An 8,168-nucleotide genomic window follows, 5' to 3' on the forward strand; every position below is an offset into this window, starting at 1 on the left:
GTCTGAGCCCCATAGGCGAATATATACTGTTAGACTATTAAGATAATTTTTCAGTTAAGACATCGTCAAACTGCAAGCGGGACAATAGAAACAAAACCCCTTTTGTTCTGACTAAACTGTTCCTAATGACCCCCTCTATAAACAGTGGCACCAGCGGAGGTCTCAACAAGGCTCTTCATTGAGCCCCCTTTCAAAAGGACAAGCAGAGCAGAACATGGGGCAGAAACTCTCAGAGTTCCTGCACTCTGCTCCGCTCTGGTGGTCTGACCGCAAGAGAGAATCTGTTGTTTTTGTTGTTCAAGGCACCCAAAAAGCATAATTTAAAAGCATGGATTTCCACAGTTAGCATCCTATAAAGACTACTAAATATTTGGATTGTCGGGAAAGGAGCAGAAGGAAGTTGTTTGTATGTTTGTTTTTTTGTTTATTTAAATCAAGGAGCTATAAAATAGGCTATTTAGAGTTCCATATAAAAATTTAAGTTATTTCCTTGGGGTCAGCTGCTGTCTGTTAAGCTCATGAAAATGTAAAATCCAGAGAAGTGAAGATTTTTACATTCCAGAAAGATCCCCACATTTGTTTTGGGGGTAAAAACCATCTTCATGAATAACATGTTTGTCATAAACAAGGGAAAGGTTTCAGTTGTTTAATGTGTACAGAAATTGAAGTTATGATGATAAACTGAAACCACACAGGACCAAACTCCTGTTCTTCCAGCTGAGTAACTGCAGGATACGTGCAGCTCGGGCAGTGTCCTCACACAGATGAGGGCTATGGAGATTTTGAATCACTTCCTGATTATTCCTGTCCCTATTTCCATGTCCTGAATACATGAGGAGAACAGCATAGGAGACCTCCCACTTCAACAAAAACCTGTTTACAGAGCATCTTACTGTCTGCAATTGGGAAACGATGACAAGTCAGACAGCAAACATCCCTAATTTGGATGGTTTGGGAATTTACACTGGCTACATTTGCAAATAGAAATGCCAGTTTCTTTTGAAAGAATTTGGGGTTTGTGTTTTAATATTGGATTTAATAAGAGTATTTCTAACTTAAAGCATAGGCTACTGCTTTGTTTGAAACAGGGAGAGACTGAGGAAGGAGAAGAGAGAAGAACATCCATTAAGACAAGAAGTACATATTGAGTACAGGCTAAATCATGGAGAAAAGTAAGAATATTCAGAACATCTTAAAAATTCCATAATGTGATGAGGATCTGAGGGCACTCTGACATCTTTAGGAGGAGTTCAGCAATTCATAGCTCTAAGGTTTTAGTTTTTTGGTTAAGCATAGTTCCTACACTCTTCCTTTGTAAAGTGTGGGTTGGAAGGTGTCAGTGTGTCCTGGAAAAAGGAAGGATTTGGTTAAGTCCCAGGATGAAGGTCCAGTGCCCTGTGACAGGATACTGAGAGAAAGAGAAACTCCAAGAAATCTTTAAGAGATTTTCAGTAGAAACAAAAGAATCTTTGTGAAAGATACTGTTAGCAAGTCTAATGGAAGGAATGGGGACGAAAAGCGAATTGAGAGGATTTGCGAGTTGTTTCTAAGCCTTGAGGCAAGAACAAAAAGCTGAGCAGTTGCTGTTTGCTATATTTGGTAGGTATGGAAGAGCACTTTGGCCATCAGGGGAGCTCATAAACTGCAGAGCCTCATTGTCCCCTGGCTGTTGTCGTGCTGGGGGTAGAGAAAATGCTCCTGTCAAAGGACAGCTCTGCCGAGGAGCAGCTGAGTCTTGGCCCTGCCTTTTGTGAAAATTCTGTTTTCACAGCAGCATGAGATCCATGAGCACACAGCCGTGTTTCCACAAATCTGATTTTATTTTCCTCGTTTGTATGCACGTAGGCATGATCCAGAGTGTGGCAGCTCTAGTTTTCAGGATTAAATATGGTAATTGCAATGGGATAGCATGGAAGTACAGGATTCGTTTTGTCATATCTTTTCTCAAAAATACACATTTGAAGACAGTTTTTACTGTCAATTTCTAGGATCAAAATATTAACTGGATCTGACTAAAATTTGCTGCCTCAGAGAAGTCAAAGTGGATCAACAAAAGAAAAATTATTTTGTAAATCTAGCTAAATAAGTTTATGGGAATTAATTCATTAATCAGAAAAAAAAATAAACGTATTTTTAACTGTTTAATGCCATGTAAAGCAATTTTATTTAGCATTTGATTAGCCACTCTTATGTTTAGGGTTCACATTAGGGATGTGATAACTTTTTAGCATGAAAAACAAGTGTGTCAAAATTATAATTTTCTCCAGTTTTTATATGGGTACATGAGGAGAAAGTAACAACTTGAACTTTATATTAACTTTAACTGTTGTAAAATTGCTTTCTCTTGAAAGCGATGGATCTGGTTATACATGCATCTCCTGAGCCAAAGTATTCTTCTTACTCTCTTCCAAAAAATGTTGTGATTCACTTAGTTTTTAATAATGTTAATAGTTTTTTTATCCCAGTGCAAATAAAAGCTTATTGTAAGCTTTCAACCTATACTAACAGCAGTAGGACACAGGTATATTTGTATAAAGCAGTGATCTTTAATGTCTTCTAATTTTCAGACTTTGGTGGCAGCCAATTCTTTATGTCATGCCAAAGCAATGTGTCTTATTTACCTTTTTGGATCCCTGTAAAAGCAGCTTATGGGCCCCAAAGGCCTGTGAAGTCATTTTAAAAATCAGTGATATAGGACAATACAGAATGCACAAATCAAATTAATTTTCCCTATGCAAGAGCTAAGTGTCTCTCACTCTTCTAAAGGCCAACAAGTTGGACCAAGTTAGAAGAGAAGAAATGAATTGAAGAGTTAAGGGTGGTGCACTGAGAATTAGAGTTGACCAGAAACAGAAAAAAAATCTAGTGTATAAAAAAATTAATGGTTTTGACATTTGTTTTAGATTTGTCACAGAATGATTTAAAAAACAAAACATGAATAGAAAGAATGAGACATCCCAGAATAGCCAACATCCAGTGGCTAGGGTATTTACTTGGGCCCTGTCCAAGGAGTGCTTTATGGGATTTGGAGCAGACATTTGACATAATGTTTTCAACATTATTTTTGTCAGACCAAAATCTGGGCTCTGTAGTGGGTTGAAAAAGAGCTTGCTTGGAGTCCTGTGCTTCATAGGTGAGACTTAGTCACCAGCTGTTTCATCAGGCAGTTTCTCTTCAGCCTGGGGAATTTTATTTATTTATTTTTAAAAATAAAATAAAGTACCTGCATGGAGAATAGGCAGTTATTCTGTTGTGCTTGGTAGGGTGCTAGCATATATTTGGGTATATTTCTGGCTTTGGGAGTCTTATAAATCACCCCTCACATTTCTACTCCATTCTCCTTTGGAACAGATTTTTCTCATGGAAATTTCTGAACCTACCTAATGGTATTTCCATGGAAATCAGCAAAAATATAAATTTCTTTGCAAGTTAGTGTTTTCTGATCGAAAAAAACACTTTGTCCAAAAATTCTCAACCAGGTTTTCTGAGGTGAGATCTTTCTATGTATTTGACAAATGTGAGGCGTTTACCTGCAGTATTTTTGTAGGTTGAAGAAGAGATCATAAGTGAAGTGCGGTCTGGGGTGATGAAATCTAGTGGGTAAATTTGTGGAAACTTTGTAAGAAATATCTAGAGCAAAATATAAGAAGATGTTGGTGACTGTCTCTCAGCTCTTACTTAAATTAGGTTAAATTCAGTATGTGCGGAGAAAAACTCAGAAAATGAGTTGAAAAGCAGAAATTTCAACCCTTCCCCTTTGCTTTGCAAACATGGATCTTTCAACCCAATCCTTTCATCCCTGTTCCCACTCTGAATCTCATCAAGCCACTGGACACACACGCTCAGCTTCTCTTTCTGGTTTAGCCTGTGCTCCTGCCAGCCTCCCACTGGTTTGTATTCCTTCCTTCCTTCCTGCAGCTGCCTGACACCCAGGCCTGGTCCTCCCCCAAAGGCTCTTCCCCAGAGCTGGGCACCTTTGGGCATTCTTGACTAAGAACTGAGACTTGCAAGTGTCCCAGGGCGCTCTAAAGGCGTTTGCAGAGGTGGGGAGCAAGTGTTTCACCAGGCACAGCTCCACACCTCAGCAGCCTCCATTCATTAATCAGCAGAGCTCATCTGAAAGGTGTTTACCACACCTGAGACTGGATTTTGGATTCCTGGATTAATGGACCTGCTTGGGAAGAGTTATCCCATTTCTGTAGATGAGGTTGGTGCAGTGCAGGACACTTTGTAATAAAGCCTGGGCACAGATCATGAAGAATCAAGTGGAAATATATTTGCCCCCAGACATTAAACGTTGCTTGTCCAACTCCCAAGCAATTTGAAGATACTGGACAGTATTTGGGGCAGCTGTGTTTGATGTCATGTGTCTCTCACCTCTGTTCCCTTGTCCAGATTCATTATCTGTAGTGTTTCTCTTTTAACTGAAGTATCTAGAAGTGAAAATTCATGCAGGGACAACAAATCTATCTCAGTCATCTCCAGCCCAGGATTTGGTGTAGCTGTGCTAATTTGCTGACTGAGAAATAAACCCGGGTAATTATCTACTGAGAGGCAGAATTTATTAGGTCTGATGCAAGTGCCTTGTTGTGCTCCTAGAACCTGGTCCAGCTTGTTTTTGAGACCATGCAGGTAGACTGGACAGGTGCTGCACACACTGCAAACAAGATTTTACTGACTTCTGGTCAGTGCAGATCCTATCACACCTCAGTCTGGTTCCCTAGGGAAATCACTTACACAATCTAATTATTTGTCTGACCCAGTTTCCAAGATGCTGACACATTTGTCACAGGTTATGTAGATGATTTCGAGACACTCACCAGTTGTCCTTACCAGTTTTGCAAGAATTAGCATCTAAGGAGAGGAAGGAATCCTTATTAATTCTCCCTCGGAGGGAGAAGGGAGAGTTCAGCAATTGTTCATTGTGTTTGACAGCAGCAAGGCTTTCGACTGATTTGCACATTGCTGTGATATTCCTTGGTGAAAACACTGCTTCGTTCAGCTGCCAAATCAAAAACAAAAGTCGAGGAATGGCTGGGAGAAGATGCCAAGGCATGCTACGGGATTCCCCAGGGAGTAAGGCAGCCTGCACATGTTCTTGAAGGGGGGAGGATAAAGGGGGCTGGAGGGATTGGAGTGGGATATGGTGGAGGACACCTGGGGTTATTCCAACAGGGAGGTGTAAGAGCTGCAACATAAATCCATGAATAACCAAGCTTCATTAGCTCCACTTTCAGGGAATAATTTGTTAGGAAAATACCGAAGACTTTATTTTGCTGTTTTGGCTACATTTACACACTGATTTAACCCTCCTACAATTCCTCTAGCAGTCAGGGCTGGTACACTACCTTGCTGTTACACAGCAGGCATCTGCTGTTATTTGACCTGAAAAGATCATTATAGGAGCTTTATTTGCTGTGCATTTAATAAAGCTGTAGCTGTTGTGACTATAACTCATGGCTCCCATGGCATTCCGCAGTGGTGCAACCAGCGATTCAGCATTCCAGGCCCATCAGTTCAAAGGGAATTGTGAGGGACGCCAATGTATGCCAGAGCATTGGGACTTTTATTGCTCCTCTCCTCTGTTAGGAAGATACATTCTCGAGGAATTGAGAAGTACAAAGCATCCTCAGACCTTGTAGTGCAAAATGTAAAAAGTGGTGTTATCTGCAGAAAGTGGACTTTAGATTCTATCAGCGCACATTTAGCATAAAGCATTTCCTATGGTAATGCCTCTCACTTTCCCAGACTTTTAAAGGCTCCAAGTGGCACACAAGGCTGCAGACCTCTTTGTAATGCTAATGAATCATCTTAATGGACTGTTTTAGCAGAAACATTCATCACCTTTTGTCCCACAATGATTTTTTTTTTTGTTATACTTAAATGGTTAAGTAGGCAATAAATGCCTATCAGACCAACCACTATGCTCTAGTAATCCACCTCACTATAAATCACCAGTGGATTATTATTGTCCTCTTTAATTAACACTCTTAAGGGATTCTATCATTAGATAGACTTTCACCTTGCACTAAGAAGGCATTAACATTTGAAATAAGAAGTGTGTTTATGTGAAAAGCATTAATCAGCATGACCTGGAACTGGTACTGGTGGGTTGGATGAAATATGTGCCTGTGTCCATGGGTGAGGGTTCCTTACATCAGTTTTCAATGGAAGCTATGGAATACTTACCTAAGTCATAGCAAATGATAGTTCCAGAGTAATCTTTAATTAGGTCTAAATTATATTTGTCTATATTTAGTTGAAAACAGCAAATTTAACCATTTTTATTCCAGTAGTTAGGAAGGCAATAGTTTTGTGAGTGTAACGGGTTTGTTTGTGGTTCAGTTCAGTTTTTAGAGGACTGGATCAAACCCTTTTCTTCTTCTCCAACAAAAGGTGAGAAGGGAATTCTGATCCTGCTGCTGACTTCCCAGCCACAGAGAGTGAGCAGCAGCCAGAGCTCCTGGGAAGGGCAGGCGTGTCTGGAGGCTTGGATGCTCTTTGCAGAACAATCCCAGCAGCTCCTTTGCAAACAAAATTCCCACACTGGGACACGAACTCGGCACAGGATCCCTCTCAATATACAAACATTTTTGTACCTAGTACCGCTCGATGGTGCTTTTCTCCTCCTGGCAGCTTGGTTTTTTCCCCTCTTATAAGACAATTTAATGCATTTACAAGTAATTTCCTCATCTTTTGTCAGGAGAGGAAGACTTTTGAAAAAGGCTCTTGTTAAGGCAGTGTTTCCCATCCATGAAATCTTATCCCGATCTCTTTGATTTTGTTACACTGGTAAGAGCATAGTGCATTTACCAACTGCTCCTGCTTTGGATTCCAGCACTAACAGCCTTGTGAGATAACCCGCTGCTGAATTTCATTTTACAGACAGAAAACTGACATGTGCAGAGATTTTCTGAGGTCTTTAAAAGTTAAAACTAGTAGCAGTGCTCAAGAGATCCTGGTTCTTGTCTGCACACAGACCTGGTATGCACATCCCATTCCTCCTGGCATTTTCATTCAATTATTTCCCAGTATGGACTCCTGCAAATTAAAGAACAAATAAAACTGCTAAGTGGAACACAAACACACTAAATCTTTTTAATTAAGAGATTGGATCTCTTAGTATAAATTCATTTCCTGAAACAAAACTCCAATTATGTAAGATTAATTCTTTCCTCTGAGATTGCAGGGATTTATTGACTAACAAAATCTACTATTGCGTAAATGGAAATGTGCTTTTTTAATGCAGCCTGCTGCTCAGAGGCAAAACCATAGCATTAGCCTTTTCACTGGGCATTTTTGTTTTAGTTGCATGCTAATCTGCCAGGTTTCTTTCTATTTGTAACAGGAAAGGGGTGAAACGGTTCACATCTGAACATGTGGTAAATAACACAAAACACTAAAGGAGTTTAAACAAGATGAGAAATTAAACAAAGCTCCTAAAAAGCCCGTTGTGATTGCAGGAGTCATTGTAATGACAGAAATAAGAATATCATGCAGTGTTGTGAGGAGGTGTGTGTGTGTGTGCCATTGATCACACAATAGAGTTTTCAAATCATTTAACACAGATGCACAAAATCCACACAGTTTCAAGTGCAGGCACGTCCAGAGAAGAATCTCCTTCATTCCCTCTAGTCACACCCAGCTCATTAAATCCATCACTGCCTCACAGAAAGCCCCAGGGTTCAATCTTTTCTAGAGTTCTGTTACTATCCAACCTTTTAGCTCATAGAGTGGGCAGCCAAGATTTCATGTCTATGCATATGGTAGGACTCATAGCCAATATTTCCTACAGTTTCCTCCTCTCCATCCCAATCTGGATATATATAATAGTTTGGTTTTGTTCTTGAGGGCTTTTTGAGCATTTTTTGGGGGACTGTTTATTGTTGAGGTTTTTGGGGGTTCTTTTTGGACAGGAAAAACTTCAATGTTGCTTTCAGATTATTTTCTTATATCCTATTCCAATGACCTGTATGAGGGTGGCAAGTTAAAAGGTAATAAAATCAGGAATCTGTGCTCCATGTAAGCAGCTGGCCATGAGAAACTGCAGTAGGGATGGATATTGAATGACTTCAATAGTCCAGCCAGGTTTTATCAGAACAGGTCATCAACCTGTAGGCTGCCTAAACCTGTTCCACTGCTTCCCCATTGATTAAATATCTGAAAGC

This window comes from Lonchura striata, chromosome 17 (genome assembly GCF_046129695.1).
Source record: "Lonchura striata isolate bLonStr1 chromosome 17, bLonStr1.mat, whole genome shotgun sequence".
Classification (NCBI taxonomy): Eukaryota; Metazoa; Chordata; class Aves; order Passeriformes; family Estrildidae; genus Lonchura; species Lonchura striata.